The sequence below is a fragment of the Malurus melanocephalus genome, unplaced genomic scaffold, assembly GCF_030028575.1.
Source record: "Malurus melanocephalus ecotype Western Australia unplaced genomic scaffold, MMel_1.1 scaffold_14, whole genome shotgun sequence".
NCBI lineage: Eukaryota > Metazoa > Chordata > Aves > Passeriformes > Maluridae > Malurus > Malurus melanocephalus.
In genome coordinates, this window is record NW_026623246.1 from 3,352,912 (window position 1) to 3,375,235 (window position 22,324).

Genomic DNA, 22,324 nt, shown 5'->3' on the forward strand with positions numbered 1-22,324 from the left:
ATGTCATCAGTTTAGCATATTTCCACAGAGATTGGGAAGGCTTGCTTTTTCTTCATAAATACATGCTTGTTAAGGAATAGGTTCCCAGATTAACATTAGCTGATCTGTATTTTATTCCTTTCATAATMAAAATTAAGTTCACGAGGCAAGAAAAGCGCGTTAATATATTCCTTTAAAAGGAAGCTTTTGATTACTTTTTTGTGTCAAAATTAGCAGCCAAACTCTTCATTATCTTGTGACAAGATCTGTGCCCTTTGCTCTCAAGGAAAGTTTTGTCTTCACTGATGCAGACTAGTGATGTGCTTTGTCCCTGTTGTCCTATTTATAATTAGGTCTGATGGCCTCTGCACTCATCCACCTTTCARTATTAGGTCAGTGTTAAAGCCATTATCAACCTAAAAGGTTGGATTGCTACAGGATCCAGCCTTTGTTACCCCACAGTGCTATAAATTATATTACAATCTATTGTTAAAAATTAATAATACACAACATAGAGGTCTGATGGAATCATGTTAATGAGAACACTAAAGCTTCATTGACTTGCAATATCGTTAGAGTTCTGAGACAGGTTTATAGCCTTGTGCAAAGTATATTTGTGTTGGTTTAGACTCAGTATTTATTTGGTCACACCCAGCCAAATGTTTCCTTACTAAATTAAAATAAATGCTGGTTAGTGCAATGAACTACAAAGATATATATTGTAWTTTCAGGTTCTCAAGTCACAGAAAATAAGCCCCAACAATGGAAATCAGCAGAGAATCAAAAATGATGGATATACTAGAGTGAATATGAACAAAGAGGGAAGGGAGTTCACCGAGTTGGGTGCAGTTAATATTTTGTGACTCAAGTAATATATAAAATTTGGAAAGAASGGCTCCCATTTGTAGTCTGCCCTGGTCTTTATGTAGCCCCTCCCTGCATACACATATGTACACACTTGCAAGCATGGCCAACCAAAATGTAATCAAAATTATTTGTCTGCTTTCACAAGGCTTGCTTCTGTAAAGCACCTGTAGGGGCTGGTGGAGGAAGATCAGGTCATAGGCAGCTCCTCTGCTCACTAATGCCAGCTTTATGGTACTAATTTCCATCAAGGCCAGCAGCACACATCTGATTTCCATTGCAGCGAGAATCAGACACTAGATCTGCATCATCTGTGCTCTGAACAGCTCTGCTTTTTGCTGAAAACAAAGCAGAAGCAAGAAAATGATTTCCCTCATTTCTTCTTCAACAGTCTTCAAATGAGGAAATGATAGGAAAACGTAGAATTGGGGAATGGCTCAGGCTCTGTGTTGGAAACATGATCTGCAGCCATGAGAGCATGAGMTAGAAAGGGAGGTTTGAAGAATCAGTAACATGCTGTTGGAGTCCTTACCTGCTTTGGGAAATGGATATTAAGGAAACTTCGAGTTTGCCATCTCCTTTTATTGCTAACACCTCCTTGTTGTAGCTGTCCTGAGTCTGGTCATGGGGCTCTGCCTCCTGTTCTGGGGACAGGTGATTGCATGAGTGTCATYGTGAGAGTGCTGCTCATGCCAGCCTAACATTGGATCATGATTCCTACAGATATTTTTATTTTATGGAAATGGAAAGGAGGATAATTCAAGTGATTTATAAGCARTTTAACAAAATGAAACTTCGTTGCTTTCAGTCACTTGGGGCAAATCCTATACCAGCTTATCTATGAAGGCTTCAAGGTCTTGARGCACACAAGAGACAGGGAAATTTGGCTCCTTCAGACAGGGAAGGTAAAGAGGGTTGAAGAAGAGTGGGCTTTGTGCCTGTGCTGCTTGTATGCTATCACAGCCAGAGAGGTGGAGCTGAAATCAGTCTGTCCTTAATGGCATGGATCAAGACCCCACCCTGCCTTGGAAAAGACAGAGTTCATCCATACCCAGGGCAAATGCCTACAGAGCTGAGAGATTACAGATTCCTCTGCCCGCCTCCATCCCATGCCCACTTGGCATCAGTGCACCAACCTTACCTAGCTGGCTCTGGCACCCTGAGGACTGCCACCTCCTCAGGATGTCCCAGGAGTAACATTCATTAATACTCTGAGGTGGAAAACTGCTCTGAGTGCTAAGTGTTATTACTGTCAGTGTGTAGCTGAGCATAACTCATCATGCTGTGATAATTCCCTTGGTTAAACAGAGGGAAATGAACTGGTTTGATGACAAAGTTTTAAGAAGCTGCCATTTCAGAAGCTGTAGCTATGTCTGTGATATATCACCTTCACTGACAGCACAAGCAGAAATTTGGCTTTCCCTCTGAGGTGTGGMGCTCCAGTTTGGACCATCTCCCCTTAATTTTGTATTGTTTTTTAATATCAGACATGGTCCACTAGTAACAAAACCTGTTAAAATTTTTGCCATGGACTCAAATTATCRTGAGGTCATGAATCACTACTTTAGGCCTAGTCCTTCCCCTCCTAAGTGTTTTTTAAAATCCAGATTTGTGTTTATTCTAGCGTAGTCGTGCAATGGGAATGTTTGGTAAAACTGCCGCTTAATTTACAATAGAAGACTGTTTTAGCAGCTGTTTTATAGCAGTTTAACTACTCTGACCTAAATGACTGTTCTTAAGAGATTGAAAAGTAATTGAAAATGTAAAAAAGTCCAGGACCATTTTTTAAAAAGAATCTTTCAAATGGCTTATAAACAATTTTAATTCCTCTGCAGAATTCAGATTAGAGAGGAAAGAATGTCAGTTTACTGGGAATTGTTCTCTGACCACCTGAGAAAAATGAGTTTTTCATCCTCTTGAACATCATCTGGAGTTATAATAAAACATGGTCTCAGCTGGATTCCTTCTGTGTGAAAATAGAGAGAGCTACATCACTGCACACGTAAAGGAAGGGCACAGAACTACAAAAGCAATCTAAAATCTGGATTTTTCCTTCTTCTCTGAGGCCACAAGTAATTTTCTGTAATCTCAATGAATATTATTGGAATCCTGAAAGAAGGATATACCTCTCCCTTCCCCTCAATGTGAGCAGTCCCAGTGAACAGAACTAAACATCTTTTATACAGAGATAAGTCACCTGTCAGGATCAGTGTGAAAACCCCTAAGCAGTCGCTATTGAAGGAGCTGCAAAAATCCACAAAATGAAAAGGTAATTTGTGAAAATCCACAAGTAAGTTAACAGAACTTCAGCTGAATGTTTATTCCAATCTGTAGCAGATGAATGAAATGTGCTAGTGGTGTTGGAATCCTGTGGTGATAGACACATGAAGAATAGATAAAAGATGGTTGTAAGTTAACTAATGGCACAGACAGGCCATCCTACTTGTCTGGGGAGCTGGTCCTGAAAACTCTTAGCCAGGCAAAAGCTTTTGTTGATTTGAGGGTGACTGTGCACTGAGGGAAGGTTCTGGGCTGGGGCATATGGCAGTCAGATGACAATGGCACGGCTCCCATGATGTGCTCTGGACTGGTGGGATGGTTTGATGACAAAACTCTGYAACGTCACACAAATGCGGTGTAATTTGAAGCTGTTCTGCAGGGAAACCGTAGGCAGCAAGTACCATTTCTAAGCCTGATATAAATTCCATCCTGTTTAACTGCCAMCAGTTCTACTGCTGCAGATGAGCAACCCAAGTGAAAGAACAAAGGAATGGAGAGAATTGATCCAGCTTCATACTGCAAATTGAAAAACTCTCCATTAGAAGAGCRTTTGCCATAGCCCCGAAAGCACAGAGGTCAGAGCTTTGCTGTTGGCTGTTGCCATATCACTGTGCCCCGAGTGGGCAGCTGGTCCATTTGCTTCCTTCACTTTCTCCTACTGAGCAAAATAGTGGTTCAGTCACTGTCTTCTGGATTTCCATTACCTCTTCTATGTTTCTTCTTTTTCTCCTTTCATTTCTTTAACTGAAATTCACAGATGCGCTTTTCCTACATGATTTTTTTCTGTGAGACAAATGCAGGAATCTCTACTTTAGCTCCTTCCAGTGTTTTTCCAGACCTCAYTTAGTGCCTCTCTGTTCCTTGATTCCAAGTCATGAGGCAATTAAATAATTTGTCCCGTTTTTGTTTATTTGGCTAATTACTCTTCACATCTCCTTCAGCCTTTCTGAATTACCCCTCCACACATTGCTTGTCATAGTTCACACTCCTTTTGTTTGACTTTGCTTTATCCAAAGCTAGTTACTGMGTGTTGGCAGAATTGTTACAGCATCTCACAAACAGCTGTTTTTGCTGTGACAATAGGCTGATTTACGCTCCAGAGCCAACACACAGCCTGCATATTGAATGCTTACAGTGGCACTACAAACACAACCGTGTTTTTAAATACTTAAAAAAAAAATTAAGATGGAGATTCAAAATAGGAAAATACTAAAGAGAAACATTCCCAAACAGAGGAGCAGGCATGCTTGAGATGAGATGCACAGTATCAGCTGTCATGCAAATCTCAAATAAGATCTCTTGCAGTAAAAGACTTTGAGAGGAAAACACCGCGGGGCCCATAATGTCCTGTACATAGGCAATGCAGCATGTGGATGCCTGCACAGTTTCTGCTGGGTAATATCTGAGTGAACAGATCACAGCGCAAATGCAGCTCTCCTCACCCAGCAAGAGAGGGTGTTCTTATGTTACAGAATTGATTTTTTTCTTCAAATAAAGTTTTATCAGACTACTACATCACGATTGCACTGAGAGGATATTTTAATGACTGCTTTTGTTTAAAGCTGTGCRGAGTACACTGCTGCTTCATCCCTCTCTCTTCTCTCTGTATCTTTCCTCCACCTTTCCATTACTTTTCCCCATTAAGGTTCGATGCACGCTCTAAGGTATGTCTGTCGGTGGGTATTACTTTCACCAGCCTTTCCTTGCAGTAGTATGTCTATAAATGGCAGACAGCATCATTCCTAATTACATGTTGCCCCCAGATGCTCCAAGGGTGATGCTGATGGATTGCTGTGTGGGTGGTGTTGAAGGGGCTGGGGGAGGGGAGCTGGGATGCAGCTCCTCTAAGTGGTAGCAGAGGTCTCTCTTCGGGCTGGGCTCATCAGTCCTCCCTCGGTAAAGGGAGCTCAAGAATCTCCGAGATCATGTAACCGAGCCTTGGAAAAGGGGACGCAATGCGGGRAAGGCTTCAGAGTACAGACCCCGCAACCGGGGAAGCAGGAAGATCTGGGAGAGAGAGAATTCACCCTTTACCTATCCCTGCAAGGAGGCACACAGCACGGAGAGCTGACATAGTTCACATGTCGCTTCTCCGGTCTCGCTTTCCCAGCCCCGGTTCCGCGCCGGGTGCGGGGCTCAGCGCGCAGCCGGAGCGCGGCCGCCGCGGGGGCTCGCCCCATTCYTTAGGGATGTTTCCAACGGGGACCTGCTGCCTCGGGTCACAGATCCCTGGCGTGGTGGAAGGCAGGCTGGGCTTTGGAACTGAATCAGGCCGAGTTTGGCTGTCAAATATGTGGCGATGGAACTGGTCGAGCCGCTGACTCCTGCCAGGCTCCGCGGCCGGGCTGGGGAGGAGCCGGCAGAGCCTCCACGGAAACACCGCCCTTCCCCGGCCCAGGGACGGACATTCCTGCRCCGGCAGGCTGAAGAGGAAAAATGGAATGCTGAGCGATCCTGGAMTTTAAAAGGATGCTCGCCAAACCCCAGAGAAATCCAGAGAACAGTGAGGAGGTGAAAACCGGGATCTCCAGTCAAGTGTTTGTCGGTTTTGAACAGACTTGTATTCTGCAAGGTCTGATAATGGGGAAGGAGGAAGTGAGAGAATGCACGTGTGTGAAAGCACATCTGCAAGATCAGTTTCCTTCTCTTTTTAACTGTCCTGTGGCCCTCGAAGGGGTTTATATTTGGTGTCCCTGGCAGGTCAGCACACCAACTGAGCAGCTGCTAGGAAGACACGGACAGAACTGGTAGTGCTGGCTTTGGGGTTTGAAGCAATTGGATTCCATGGGTTTTTACAGCTCAAGCTTACTGCCAGGCTGGGAATTTGCTCCATCACAGAGTKCTCTGAAACTGGGAAGTGGCTTGTGATGGCGTGAAGAAGCACATTTAAAAATGTGCATCAGAGAAGTGATCCATCCAGCCCTGAGTCTGACAGTGCTGCCTACAGRGAGCAGGTGAGCCTGTCCTCTCTGTACTCCGCCAGCATCCCCAGTGGTTGGATTTGGGTGYTAGAGGCTCATCACTGCCTAGGCCTTCTTGTGCCTGTTTGTAGAGCCATTGCCAACTCATTCCACTCTAAGAAGTCCTAGAGTTACTTGTCTGTGAGAGCTTTGTGACACACAAACTTAAGGATTTCCCTGTACACTCCCCTGTCCAGGTACTCACTGAAAATGTTGAATAAAGTCAGTCCCACCATCAATCCCACCATGTGGAGATCTTGCTGATGCCTGTTTTCCRCCAGGCTGTTAAGCCTTATCTTGTTCTTCATGTCCTGCCTCAAATTTTCTATCTGTAAAGAGTCTTCCCATCATGTGGTGAGTTAGTTTCTCTGATAAGCTTTGGTGTAGGACCTAATCAAAAGTTTTTTCAAAATTGGACAGTTCTGTGTCTGCTGCACCCTCTCTCTGTCTTTGCTGGTGCACTCTGAGGGCTGTGGTGGATTGGTGAGGAAGGGATTCTCTCTGCAGTAGCCACACCACCTTGTTTCCAACAGACCGTATTTTTCCTTGTCTACAGTGACTTTATTTTTTTCAGACCCCACTGCCATTAGTAAGGATGGGTGGCAAACATCCTGGTCTGCAGTTCCCGGGGCCCCTTCTGAAGTCCTTTTTGTGGCTTTGAGTTGCAATGGCAGGTTGCYAGCCCACTGGCAGCCTGGGCTACCCTCCCCATCCCGTGCAGCCTGACTGAGGGGTGCGGATGAACAGTAGTCAGGGACGGAGTGGAGCTTCACTCAGGAGTGGAAACCATCCAGAGAAGTTCCAGCAACTCATTTGTTTTAACTTCAAACAGCCTCTGCTCAGCTTCTGAAGGGAATGCTTAGGTGCCAGTTATTTTTCCCCTCTTCCCTCCAGAAGGACAAGGCACTTTGCACGGCTCCTCGTACAACGGTCAGCAAAACAGAGAAGATGTGTAGAGATTAGGTGGTAATACAGCTTCTGTCATGGGTCTCATACCTGCTATTGGTGTATAATTGGTACTTGGTGGGATATTCCTTACAGTGTGATGGAAACACCTGCATCTTCAGCATATTGGAGCAAAGGGGGAAGTGAGAGACTGTAGCTGTACTCTGAAATCATGTAGATCAGGATTTAACACAAGGCATGAACACAAAACTGAGTAACATAGCTAAATACAGACCCTTGGGGCTACTGAAACACCACAATGAATTTTTTTTGGCTTGACTATTAAAGCAGGTGTCTTACATGATACCTGATGAGGGACAAATGCCGCTAAGGAGCCTCTGAGAGGATCCAGCTTGTGAGAGAGACTGTAAGGGAGCAAAGACTTCTTGTGCCTGCTCAGGCAGGCAATGCAGTTTTGCAAGTAATGCTCTTTACTGATCATCACCAAAACGGGAAGAAATGAAAGTACAGAAGCAAAAAAGAAATAGTGAACAGTAAATAAAAACACAGGAGGCAGCAGTAGGATGTCAAATTTTTGTTGTCCTCAATGTGGCTGCCAAGGAGCTTTGTTCTGCGAAGAGAAAGTGCCACAGCAGGATGGGAATGCTTGTATTGGATGGGTTGTCATATCTGTCATCATTAGAAACATGGACAGATGATGATGATCTCTCCATTCTGTTTCTAGTTTTTCTTAGTCTCCAGAGATGCTCATCCAGCTGTTTTCAACAGAAAATTTATTCAGCTAATTTGTCCACTTTCCTTTCTTGTTTTCTTACAGTGCTCCTTTCCCCCATCAATCTGGTAACATTTTCTCTGTGCCCGCTGCTGCTTTAAGCCCTTCCTGTTCCTGGAGATGCTGACTGCTTTCCAGTGCCTGGAGGTGTGTTAGTCTTCCTCCTTCAGTGCTTTTCGTGCACAACGAGACACCCCACGCTGCTTGAGGAGGGGGCAAGGTGGGGGAAGAGAAACAGGCAGTGACTGGGGCTCTTTAAGCGGGTCACTTCTCATAGATAGAGGCTCCTTCCTCTCCTCTTACGGGGCCATCCCTCGGGTACAGACCCCACGTTTATTTTCTAGCCTGCAGGAGCAGTGTGTCTAAAGCCAGGCAGCTGACAGCACAGCTTGGGAGTTCAACTGCTGCTGTAAGATTTTGAAGACAAGCAGTTTTCACAAGGCTGYAGCTTAAGGGAAAGTATTTCTAGAAGCCAGTTCCTCTCCAGAGCTTTCAGAGAAGATGTGTATGATAACTGATGCTTTCCAGTCTCGGTTTTTGGTGAGTTGAAGAAAGGTATTCTAAGTACATTTGTCTTTTTTCSCCCCAAATGATAACTAGGATACAATAATCCTTTCTAGTTATGTAGCTCTCCTCACCCTGAGCTTGTCACAGCCTGTGTCTGAGGAGGACCCCTTCGAATGAGATTTATGTGCATTTGGTATAATTTGGAACAGACTGAAACTTAATGGCAGGACATTTCATAGCATGCAGAGCCTTAAAATTATGATGGAAGTCATCTGGGGACCTGCCTTGGCAGCGTGCAGCCCTTCTCACTGGAGTTGTTCCTACCTGCTTACCACAGCCTGCAAAACAAACAGCCAYCCATGCAACCTCCGTGCGGAGAAAATGCCGCGGTGATGGATGACATCCAGGTGCGACCTTTCACCTGCTACCGTAGCCAAAAATCATCGTGGGAAGACTGCATGATGGAAAATTATGGGATAATAAAATAAAAAAAAGATCAGTCAGGTGCAGAATTCTGTGGTTAAGAAAGTATGAACTATTTTTGAAACACCCAACCCTCTGCCAGGCCAGGCCATAGCTGACAGGGCTCCTGGTAAAGCCACGCTTGGCTGCAGTGGTGCAGTGCAAGGGGTAGCTCGCTGATGGTGGGTGCAGAGCACGTCAGCAGTGAGCTGCTACAATGGGTGCAAGGAACTCAGCACACACTCTAGTATCAAATGCATGGTGGAAATTTGACATTTCAGCAATGGAATGCGCTTGTTTTTCCAGCAGAATGAGACTAATRTGCTCCTTTTCTGTGCTTGATGCAGCATCATTCACATCTGAGCAAAATAAATGGGGAAGAAGACAATTTTGGTATCTGTTCTAGGCATTGCTAATTTTAGTGCCACTGAGGAGAAGGAATTTTTTGTCTTTTTTTTTCTCTTCTGGTTGTTTTTTGTTTTTTGGGTTTTTTTTTAATTTTTTTTTTTTAATATAACAAAGCACACGAGTCTAGAATAAAAATAATTGTGGAGGGCAACATCTCTGCTGGTTCTTTGATAGATACATCCCTTATGTCGTCTGGAATGAAAACTGGCCATCAAACTCTGACACAGTGGAGTTATTAAATCTTTCCASCTTCTCTGAACCCCCAAAGCGAACCAGCATTTGTGTAGCTGAARTAAGCAGAGAATCACCATGAATGAAAGAAACCTTCTTAATTCAGTGCCATCAATACAAAAGATTACATCTCTAGTCTGTGTGCAAGAGGTTTTGAATCCCAATTTTTGAATCAGTCACCTGTCTCCCTTTTGCAGCTCCTCCCTCTAYCATTGTGGTTGTTCATAAAAAATCAGATCTGTGTATTGAAGGAAAACGGTGGAGAAAGGCTTGTGCTTGGCCTAGCTTCTTTGAAATGCATGCAGACATATTTATTTCCCCTATGATATAGCTCCTATTATGTGCTTTGCATCTTTAAATGTGTGAAGCATCATGCCTGCCTGGCAGGACCCTGAGATTCAAGACAGAGGAGAGACAGGCTTTGTTTTCTCTCTCACGGAGATTTTGCTTTTGGTCTTTCTTTACCATTATGTTGGCTTGTTGAGAGAGTTAGTAAAAAAACCCTATCGTGTTTTCCCAGTTTCTTTACATTTTCTGTGCACTGAGAGCAAAATGCCCATTTCCCCCCTGCACAGGGAAATGCCAGGGAAAGAAAATGTACAAAACCTCAGTGCAAGAAGCAGCATCTCCACTGCAGAGCCTTCTCACAGCAGACAGGCAGGCTGCACGCTCGCACTGGAAACTGCAAAACAAAGAAAAGAAACTCACAGGCACACATTCTGGAGTGCCTAGGGACTATTTCTGTTCCTGCCAACCTGCTTCCAGCCAGGACAATAACGAAGGCACGCTGCTGCTGGAGGCCCCATATACACCACTGCGTTTTGCAGATGAGGCATTTGCCATTGCATTTTCAGAATAATTTTTGTACCTGGTTCATCCATGTTCTAGAGTACAAGAAAGTAAGAACACTATGGAAGTAAATCTTCACCTGAGGTAGATTACTAGTTAAACTGGTTAAGTGCTGATCTGATTTTGTGAATTGTTCCACATGAGCAAGYGGAGGGGCTGCAGCCAGCAGGGAGTGAGGCTTGGCTGCATCCCGTGGGGTGGCTTTCCTGCATGGTGACAAGTTTGAGCCCTGAGCTTTTCAAGAATAAGTTTCCTTCACCCCACATCGATTTGGGTTTCAGAAGCTGCATGGTGGCTGCTTTCTGAGAGGAGGTGAGTCTAACACAAGCCAGAGTGAAGCCACATTAGCATTTGGGTTTGTTTGTATGGTCAGAGGTTTAACCATGCTGTCAGTCCTGATGAGTTCATGAAGAAGTTATGGCAATTTGTGGGGAGGCCTCCRGGCTTTTGCACGAGGTGTGGACTGACTGTGGTTGGAGCTGCATTTCTTTTTCCCCYTGTATAAGTGACCTCCTTGGAAAACAAACCCCAGGACTGGTGTCAGAGGAGTATTGTGCCTGCATTACACAGTGCCACAGCTGCGGTGTGTGGAGCTGTGTGTGCAGGGAGCAGCAGCGCTCCTACCAACATCCTTCCTCAAGAATCCTGTTGCGGGAGGACAGATATAAATAACTCTTTGGCCACTATAATTGTTCTGCCAGTACAGGCTGCCAGGGAAATACATTGACTCAGCACATGCCTGAACAAGGTCCTTTCCCAGGCAGCACCTCCCACGGCACAAATGTCCCTGCAAAGTCGTGTAGGTGCCTGGCGGGGCGGCGAGCCCCATCTGGCTGCTGCTGCAAGCTGGCATGAGCCAGTGCTGAATCAAATCAATGTTTGGAAAGCATACTGAAGACAAAACCAGCACTTCTGAGGCACTAGTTAATATTATTTCAGTGCTGCCAGTTACAATTCTGTTGTTGCAAGAAATGCAGGTGCTTCTCCCTGCAGTGATACTCTGGGTGTTCCTGTGGAGAAATGGATGTTCTTCTGCCACTGTCACCRAGCCACACTGGTCTTCACTGAGCCAAGTAAGGTGGCCTTGCATGTGTTGACTGACAGGAGRAGCAAAATTGTCCCTCGTGTTAGCATTCTTAACATCTGCTGCTGCAATGGTTTGGATGCCTCTTCTGGCTGCCACAGCCTTACCAAAGAAACTTCCTGGCCTTGTACAAGGGAGGAGGCTACAGCAGATTTTTTTGCTGCTGTTCCTGAAAGGATATGAATTCTTTTTGATAATTACACGAAAGACTCTTTTTCTTATTTAAAAAAATTGCTTTCAAAATAGTAATTAGGAAGCTGTCGTTGTTCTTTTTTCAAAGCAGCTTCTACGTGGAGTAAAGAACCCAGATATGTGATTTTCTTTTTATCACTTGGAGTACCAAAATGGCTATAAAAGAATCTAAATGTAGTTGTCATGAGAAAATAATTCCTCTGTTACACAGGCCCTTTTAGCTATAYATTTCAGGGCCTGTTTCACCTGTGTAATTTGAAATAATTCAGAAAAAAATCCCTGCCTTTTTTGCTCATGCAAATATCAATTCTGCATTTTTTATTCTGCTAATCCCGTCTCTGAGACTGCTTTTTTATTAATGTCTACAAGTAATTGCAAAAGACTTATTATCTTCAGAATGGCTTTCCAAGAACCTATTTGAAAATCCATGGTTCCCTTAACTCCATGGCTCCATTCAAACCAGTGCAATTGCTTGGATATACATAGGTCCACTACTGTGTTATTCTTACACTGCTGTTTCCCCTTCCTGAAATGGTGATGCAACAAACCTTTATGTGAGTAAAACTGCATGTACAGTAAATGTTTTACGAGTATAAGTACTTCAGTGAAATAAAATTATACCCTGCCTAATTATAATGAAAAAAAACTCAGGRTGTTGACTGAGACTCACCAGTTAATTCTTTATTACAGTATGTTTCCAGCTGCAATAGAATTTAAATATCATATTTTCTCTTGTGGGTTATTTTAATTTTTTCCATAATGTCACAGATTTATTATTTCTAAATGCAATTATAACATCAGTTACAATGGGAACATTTTTATCTTTGCCCTGTGTCCCGCAGAGACAAACCTTGAGAAGTCAAACAGTAAGCTTTCAAAAATGAGCTTATCTGTGAGGTTAAACAAGGTGTGGCAACCCTGACATGGGGCTCCTACATCAGGAAAATGTAATTTTTTCCAGCCCCTTATAGTGGTCCTCATTCTGTAATGTGAAAATWGTTGTATAGATGTGTATTTACGTATTTTTAGCACATTCATGTACTGTGTTTTCAATGGAGATGTTATATTTAGAAGTTTCTCAAAATGTGGAGCATGTGTTAAGTTTCTTTTGCGTAATCCATCAAGACTAATTTGATTTGAGAYCGGTGCCTTTTTTTCCCCCCATCTGTTTGGAAAAGTGCAGTTGTAGAGACATCAGTCATGTAACACTTTCTGTAAAACAGCTTTACTGACAGTTGGGAGTTGTCAGTAACCATGTGGATTTCAAGCTCTCAGTCTGGCTACGATGAGAAAAACCCTCTGACACACAATTTCCACAGAGCTGCAGAATTTAAGGCTGGAAAGACCCAGAGTGCTCATATAGCTGACCTCCTGCCTAGCCAGCCCGGAGGTAAGTCATGTCTCGAGCCTGATGGCTACAGAAAACAGCAGATTTGGGAAAAACATACACAAAATTTAATAGCATGTGCTCACCAATCACCATTAACTTATTTCAGTAGTTAACTACTGTTATTTATTTCATATATATGTTGTGTACAWAACTGTGGCTTGTTTCCTGTTTCAGCTAATATAGCTTTAACTTACAACCTGTGGGAAAGCTTTAGGAGATGCTGAGTCTGGACTCCTTGTCTAAATACGTAGAGAGCAAATTCTGTGCTGGGTGAGGGTAGAACAAGCATATGCCYGAGGAAAGCACATTTCTGGAAGCAGGAAAACAGTTCTGCGGAGGTCAAACCATGTTCCATGCTGCCCATGCCCACAGTCCACTGYGTTTGCTACCCAGTGCTGGGGCAGGAGCAGGGGCTTGCAGGGCTTGGCTTGGTGGGCTTGACTTGGGTGTGCAGGGCCTTTATGCAGGACATGGAGGAAAACTTCAAAATGCCCGTAAAAGCTCTCTTCTTWTCAACCAAGGAGCAGCAAAACCCAGTTGTGCCCCTGTGCTGTTGAGAAATATGGGATTGTCTCTTCAGACCAGTGCAGTGATCTCCACTGCATTCACCTTTGGGATGACACCATACTGAAATGTTTCCATCTCTCACTGTAAGATGTTTTGTACCCTCCAGGACTCTCTCCTGTTCATTGTGTCCCAAGCAGGAGGTGGCCAGCAGGACAGCCCATGAAGGTCAGTGCCAGAGATGACATAACTCAATGCATCATACCGGGCATATATCCAAGTCTTCTCCCTTACCTCTGCTCATCCATGTAGGCTCTCTTCTGCTGGGAGTCTTCTATCCTTCTGTGAGGCTGAACTTGCTTTTAGCTGCATTTGAGATCTTTTGGTCTCAGTGTGCCCATGCAAATGATCAAGTTGAGTCTTTGGGTTACAATCTTTCCTATTCGTTTCTTACTTTTGCCCTGATTTTGGAGTTTTTTCACACATTACTCAGGAATCACTGTATCAAGTATTTTGTGCAGTGCAAAAATATGAAATTGTGCTTATTCAGCTACCTTCTTGCAAATTGGAAATGAATCCAATTAATCTTAATCTTATTTACAATAGTATTTTTCTGTGATTTCATACTCTTATTTTATTTAGCTACTTCCAGAATCAAGGAGTTCATCTAGGCCAACATCCTGCTTGAAATGTGGCTGTGACCAACAGCAGATGAGGTCAGCCACACTACAGCTAAATCTTGAAACACCTTCAGGAGCAGAAGTTCCACAGCCTCTCTGGGCAGAGTTTACTCTGTTTCAAGGTTAGCCTGCCCTCCCAGTGAACATGTCCTCTCCTTTCCAGATCTCAGCATGTGCCCACTCCTACAGCCTTTAGCATTAAGACGTTTGACTCTTTTCTTCATTTCTCCCTGTTCCAGCAGCCCTCAGCCTTCCCTTGAGCACATTAAACAGGCTCAGCTCCCTCAGCCCCTCTCACGTTGCTCMAGGCCTCTGATGATCTCAGCAGCGCTTTCCTGGACCCTTTCCAAATTGACACATTTGGCCTAATGCCCTCTGTAATCCCCAGCTCCTTTTAACCAGGATGGCTCCTCAGCGAGGTGCTTCCCAGCCTGAGCAGATCGTGTTTCCTTGTTGAACACTGTGAGGTGTCTGTTGGCCCAGATCTCACCTATGTAAAGGAGCCTCTGCATTGAAGCTTTGCTGTTTGTCAGTGCAGGCAGCTTAAGTCATCAACAAAACCGACTGTGTCACCATCAGGGTGTCTGATGAAGATACTGAGCAGTGTGGATTTTGGTACTGAGCCCTTGGGTGCAYCTCTGGTTGTTGGTGACTTGTCAGGCATGACCAGACAGTTTTCAGYCCCTCTTTCAACCCGTGTTTCCATCCCACACCCTCTAAGCTTCCAAATGATATTATGYGGGATGATGTCAAAACCTTACAGGGCACATGACACCCAGCAGTTTCATCCTCACACATTCAATAATTTTATCTTTAAAAAGCAGGCAGCTCAGTCAAATTCAGTTTGCCCTCAATAATACCATACAACTTGTTCCCAAATACCTTTTTGTCTTTTATGGCCTTAAAAGTGGACCCCAGGAGAGGCACACACCCTCATCTTCTAGTGGCCAAGATGATGGTGATCATCAGATAGTTTCCCAGTTTCCTTTCCTGCCTTTCTAAGGATGGATGGGGTGTTAGAGTTTTTCTAGACATTGGGGACTTCCCCAGTCTAGACAGCTGTCACAGACAGCWGTGTTACAATCACATTGGCTAGTTCTTTCAGGAAATGGCTACTGTCCCTCATGTGCATCTCTTGTGTGTTCCCTTTTTGCATCTGGCTTCGTCAAGAAGATGCTTCTGTAGCCATTTAAGTATCTTGCTGAAATTCCATCTTCCTGCACAACAGGATAAYTTTTTGCTGAGCTACTCAGTAAGTTGTCTTTAAAAATCGTTCAGAASTTCTGGGTACATTTCCACTCCATGGCTGCATCTCAAGGGATTTTATTTAGCAACTCTGAGTAAACTGAAGGTTTTCCTTTTCTGAAATTCAGAGTAGTTACTCTCTAGCTTACCTTCCCAGCCTTGTCCTGTATCCTAAATTTAATAATGGTGACAGAAGATAAATCCAGGCTGATACTGTGACCACACTCACCACTGGAAGTMGAGTGTAATCCCCAGATGTCCCCTCCAGCATTCACATGATGSAATTATCACTTGTGCAGTAGAAGGAGCTCCTGGGTTACCTGGTCATTGCTGTGTTACCYTTACAGCAGTTGCCTGGGTGTTTGAAATGCTCCACAAGGATCAGGGCTGAACAGAAGGACACTTCTGCCAGTTTTCTGTAGGAAGCCCTGTTCACAGACTTCTCCTGGCAGAAGAGCTGTGGGAGGCTGCCCTGTTTCCAGCAGGTCTGTCCCCTCTGCTCCTCACCCAYAGGTTCCCTTCAGTCTCAGCTTTCCTGCTGGAGCTTGGTACAGCAGGGAACTCTTTAACACAGAGCACAACTCATATTGTTCATCTTTGATTCGCTGTGATTCACTTCTTTTGATTAATTTTGAATCTCTTTATYCATATCCTTCTTGTCTCCTAATCAAGATGTCACCAAGCTCTAACCTTACAGTCAAAGATAAGAAATCTAATTCCTTTTCTTATTATCTGGGCTTGGTATGGAACTGTAATAATAACAATTACATATATTTCTTTATSCTCAAGCTCTTTGAACCTGACCTGCATAGAATTTAGAATTCTCCAAGTCAAGCCATCTGCACACGATGACATCAGAAGATGAAGTTCTGTTTGCCATAGAGAACTGCATTTGCACCCTAGGATGTTACAGCTGTGAAGGTGGAAGATATTAGAGGGGCATGTGAGCAAATCTTTGTGCTAATGAAAGTACTGCACCAACATTAACATCAGGCTGAACAAGCAGAATTTTTTTCTTTATTGGTTAATCCCCCAAAGCCCCAAACAATCATGCAAAGAATAGACTCTTTTGAATGAAAGTCACACATTAACTTTATGTTCTATGTTTTGCTCTCACACCAGTTCAAGGTTTTTGGTTTTTTTTTCTTCTTTTCCCATTCATTCATTTGACCGGGTTTTTGTCTAAAAGAACTGAAGTTGGTGGGTGTTTTGTTTTGTTTTTGGTGGGGTTTTGTTTTTGTTTTTTTGTGGGTTTTTTTTGTAAGCAGAAAGCTTGATGTAGACCTTGGGCTGTTCCTGCAGCCAGAAGGTGCAGCAGCCTGGCTGCACGGTGACTCATGGCCCTGTGCCACATCGCAAATAATGCTCTTATTAATCTCTCCAGGCTTTGTTCTGGCCCCCCTCCTAGCGGTGTCTGATTTCATGGTGTGGCGTAGCCAAAGGTCAGATAAACTACATGATGGCCAGAGTTGCTACTGCAGAAGGAAATCGGAAATGCCTCTCCCAGCAGTTTCAGCAATGAGAATGGAGAGAAAAATAATTTATTTTAGTGCTAACCTGCCTGATGTATCATCTTGTGTTGCTGTTGCAGYAGAGGAAAGCTGTGTTATAGCTGTAACCCAGGGAAGCAGCCAAGCCCAGCTGTGTTGCAAATGCTTCTGGATCTGCCTGGCTCAGTACATTTTTCAGCAAATATGTTCTTCCTTTAGGTGTTTGATCATTCGCAACAAACGACAGTCCCAAGCTAGAAGAGCTACTGAGCTTTGTCCCTAACTGAGCTGGTGTCATTGACTGATTCATTAATTACCCACTTTTCCCCAGATTAGATTCAACATWCTGTTCACAAAGAGATAACCAGTCACAAATTAGTCAGGCTGAAGTTTGATGTGCTTGGCTACAGGGCCATTTTTTTGTTAGCAGTTTCAGATGAGTGATTACTCACGTGAAACTAGCAAGTGCTTCTTGCAAGTTGTTTCTTCTCCTCCATGGCTACCCAAAGTGTTTTTATTCAAATGAAACGGAGCTCATACACCCTGGGCTGGGCGCTTTGTGAGCAGCTAGCAYGGCCAGATCAAACATGAATGCTTACTGTAACCTGTGCGTGGTTTCCTTGCTCTYCTTTGAATCAAGCTGTGGTTTCTGGTGACTGCTGTCTTTGTGCCGTGGGGTCTGGCTAGTGCTGACACATAGAGGACTTATCTGGAAAAAGAGGGGAAGAACAAGACAGCATCACTTCCTGCRTACACAGGCCTGGCCATTTCTATCAAAGACTGAGACCTCGCTGAACTCATTCCAAGAGAAGCTTCCTGGGTCACATTTAAATTATTTTGAGGCAGCAGAACCTGCTGTTGGCTCGACAGATGCAGGAGAGCAAGAAGATTATTCTTCTGAAACCTCAWAATTTCATGGACAGGCATTGTAATACCAGCCTCACATTATGACTTTCAAAATCACATTTGGGCCGGTTTGCAGTGTGTGGGGCTCTGTTTTTCCATCACGCAGAGGGACGCCAGCCCTGCTCTCCATTGCTGTTCTYGGGCTTTCCATGCAGCAGGGCTCTCACCACCCGTGTAGGCACAGGGCTCTGTTGGCTGGAGCCAGCAGTCCTGTGTTCCCATCTGGAGCAAATACCAGTAACTGCATAAAGCACAGAAAAGGGGAGAGACTGATCCAAGTGTTAAACCTGGCCTCCACGACCAGGTGGGGCTTTGCACTGAGCATGTTTGGGGTTCATCAGTCTGTCAGATTTAGGGCCTCCACCTCATCTCCCAGTTTTCTGGCTGCCAGCAGCTGCCCTGGGCCGAGGTGCTGTGGGACCCTTACCCCAGAGCTTGTCCTTTTTCTGCCCCTCAGCTCACTTGCTGCACTGTGGACCATGGCAGGCACTGAAGAGGCAACAGCCAGGGCCAGCCCTGCTGCCTCAGCCTCCGACGCCCCCTTTGTCAGTGCCAGCCCCTGCCTGCTCTCAGATTAACCCGATGGCTGGCTGGTGGCAAATTGTGCGGGAGCCCTGCCCTCTTTGGCTCGCTTAGCCAGRGGGGTTTGTTTTGCGGAGCGTGGTTATTACCGCTCCGCTTTTGTTCTTTGTCATCAGTCCTGCCTTATTTTTATGTGCATTAGCTGTTAATAATAATGTGAAGCGTTGAGCTTTGGCAGCCAGCGGAGCTCTGCACAAACCCGAGGCCAGCGCGGCCGCTGGCACAGGCTGCTGGCTGTCACTGCGGCCGGCCGGACACGGGAACGCTGTCTTTGGCCGGACACGGGAGCGCTGGCTTTGGCCGGGCACGGGAGCGCTGGCTTTGGCCGGGCACGGGAGCGCTGCCTTTGGCCGGGCACGGGAGCGCTGGCTTTGGCCGGACACGGGAGCGCTGCCTTTGGCCGGACACGGGAGCGCTGGCTTTGGCCGGGCACGGGAGCGCTGCCTTTGGCCACCGACGGGACCGGGCGCTCCCCGACATCCTGACGAGGCAGCGGGGCAGCGCCTGGCGGAACAGAGCTGATCTGGCTCCTCTTCAGCCCGGGCTTCTCCCAGCACTGCCCCTYGGGCTCCTTCCCACTCTCCCGGGCTCCTCGTCATCCCTCAGGAAGGCGGCGGGAGGAGGGAGGAGCGGAGGGTTGGGAGCTGGCTTTACTCGCAGATGCTGCTGCTGCAGAGGGAGGCACCASCTCGGAAATGTAGACGGACAGGCAGAGGTGATTAATAATGATACATATTTTTTTAATTGAGTCATGTTTGGCCTCTTGCTTTGCCAGTACTCAATATTTTTGCTATTGTTGTGGCGTGAATTTGGAATTAATTTAAAGTATAATAAGGATCCCTCAGCTGGCAAAATGCAGGCAAGACTGAAAATTAAAATGCTATGTAAATCTCACAAGATTAGGGCATAAACTGCAGCAGGCAGTGGAATGGCTGAAGCTTCAAGAAGCTGGAAAAGCCTCTCTCCACATTATTCCTGATAATACAAAATCAATTTACATTGAATGCATTTTTTTCCAAATAGCCATCCAGCACATTCTATTTGATAATACTAATGAATGCAGAAATTGGATTTTAATATGTTCCGGGGAGATATTCTGCAGAGGTTTTATTAGTTCTAAAAATACTTGGTGGCATCGCAGTACTTTGTCATTAAAATAGCCAGGTTTTGTGATATAGATATTGTGGAATTGTAATGAGAATGCTGCGGCGCTGGCAGTGGCAGCATTTTGTTTTGAAATCCCAGGTCCTTTCCGAAGGTTTTGGAAGCACCGTTCATGCGATGCTGCCACCCCCCTGCTTTCAYCCCTGCCACAGCTGAGAGCAGCAGTAAGGCAGGGTGGGGATGGGGACGGGRACRGGGGAGGTGTCAGYCAGACTCACGGACAGCACCGAGCTCACAGGCACGACTCTGCCTCGGAGCTGCCTCCTTGTCCTTCCCTGACGCCCCTGAAGAAAAGGCAACAACAATTCAATGAGTTTCTCCCAGCTGGGATGCAGCGGAGGCTCAGGGCTGCAAGGTGCCAGCGGCAGAATCCGCTCCCCTCGTGTTTTGGGGGGCAGCAGGCGCTGCCTGAGGCTGCTTCTCCCAGGAATCCCAGCAAACCCCATCCAAAGGAGGGCATCTAGCATGCGGAGGGCGGAAAATCCCAAAGAGCCCGGCAAGGAGGTGAGCCCTCCAGCCCTGCAGCACAGCCTGGGCTCGCCGCTCCTGTGACCGCTCGGCTGGCTGCTGGGATCGCCAGGAGCTGGCGGGRCACCGAGCATGGCACCGAGCCTGGAAACCGCTGCCGAGCCCGCTGCGAGCAGGGCACCCGCTTGGATCTGCCTCCAAGGCAGCAGGAGCTGGAAGTCCCTGCCTTGGCTGCTGCTTGGAGCTCCATCTGCAGCACTGACGAGGAAAGTATCGCTCCTCCTGCGCGGAAGCCATTAATTCCCAGCTGCGGGCGAGTGCAGAGCCCAGCCCGCCGCCTGGAGAAGGTGCTGCGGCAGGTCTGTGTCACCACACGCTATTTCTGACCTGCCCAAAAGTGCTGCTTATCTCTGCAGATTAAGGGCAGCCCGAGCGCGGGGTTCCCCTGCAGCCTCTCCGCGGGGCTGGGCCGGCCAGGCAGCCCCCTCCCCTCCCTTCCCGGCTCGGCTTCCTCACCTCGGGAATCACGACAATAATATCTGCCCGTGGGAGCTGCATCGCTTACAGCCCGTGGCTAAAATTGTCAAACCAAGTRAGAGAAAAGGGCCGTGCATTGTTAGGCTTCCCATCAAGATTTTTATATTTATTTTTATTTTTCTACCTTTTATTGGTAAAAAACTAAGTGGACTGGAAATGAGACATCTGGAAAAGAAAAAGAACCCCGTGGGATTTAAATAAGAGGCTCTGTTTGTATGAGGCTTCCTCCTATCTTTAATTATTCTGTTCTGCATRCAGACAACAACACAGCCCTGGTCCAGAGGAAGGTGAAGATCCCCAAAATGAGGGCTGTTGSAGGCAAAGTGGAGAGATGAGTTACAACAGCAGCATTAATACTATTTTTGACATTCTTTTCAGACATGGTTACAGCTCCCATTCATTCTGCTACTGATTAATTTGATCAAACATTGTGAACAAATAATTTGTATTAAAAATCCACCCTTCGCGTTCCACCCTTCGTGTAGCTGGCTCCAGGCAGGTATTTATTGGATAACATAGTCTCAGACTAGTGAATGTTGACATTTAATTAATATGGAAGCTTAGCATTGTGAATATGAAGAACAGAAAAAAGGCCCAGGAAAATCCTGTGATAATGAAAGGAGATGACAACCAGGTTCTGGTAGTCAGACATTTGTGTTGACATTGAAGGGTCAAATGTAGATATCTGGTGGAGGGCTGCAAATACCACACTGTGGGTCAGGGTTTGCATGTACAAATAGTTCCACACSATGCCTGAATTATGCTCGAGCTGCTTGCACTTACACTGGTAGTGCTAGGGTGGATATTTTTGTCATGACTWTACTGGGAAGATGCTTCCAAAATAGGGAAAGTGGTGTGACGTGCCAGTACAGTCCTATGGCTGTGAATGCCCACCATACATCTTAAAGGATTGCTTTCCACAGAGTTTAGAGGTTAAAATTAGGCTAGTGAAATTGAATCTATGTTAGGGGATTAGGTACTGTGACCAAAAAAAGCAAAATTAGGCTATTAAAACTGCATTTATATTAGGGGATTAGCCACCATGACCTACGCGCCTATGGCAGCAGAACTCTGGAGTATCTCAGAAGTACTTGTGTCCTGTCTAACTTGTGACGAGTAACATCCGTGCCCACAGAAAGAAAACAAACTGCAAAGAAGTTGATTGTAATAAAAAGAGAGTGCTTTATCATAGAAATGTACRGCAAGTGTTTCTCTCGTCATGCATAAATCACGAGCATGGGCTTGGCTGAATTTTCCATTCCATTAACTCCGCACTTTTTGAGTTGAGATGAAAATAGCTGGAGAAAGGAAATATTCTCTGCTGTACACTGAGGATATCACAAGGCATGTTAAATTGCCCTGTTACTTTGTTGGGCATTAGCCTGCCACTAACTTCTGTTTATTATGTGGTTTACCTTACAAAGTAATTGTGTTCACAATCCCGTTTATTGCATGTGCTGGAAGGATATTGTTTTTCCCTCAYATTATTGGGCTTTATCCCCTACACTTTCATCTACTTCATGCTGAAATTTGACCAAAAAAAATTTTACAAAAGATTAGAGTCTTTTTCTCTATTTTGTGTTCAGATTCAACACAGAGGTCTCYACTTAGTGGAAACAGATATTCCATWAAAAGTCCACTGCTGCCGTATAATTTAAATGCTTTTTCAACACCACAAACTACCTCAAGCCAAACAGCTGGTGTTGACTGAGAACGGTATTTCAGCCTGCTACATGCTGTGATTAYTACTTCCCAAACAAGAGTTTATACTTCATTTTCAGTGAAGATTAAATTAATTAGAATGGCAATGTGATACGGGAATAAGGAGGTGAGCGAAATAAACAGTTTTCACCTACWCTGAGGT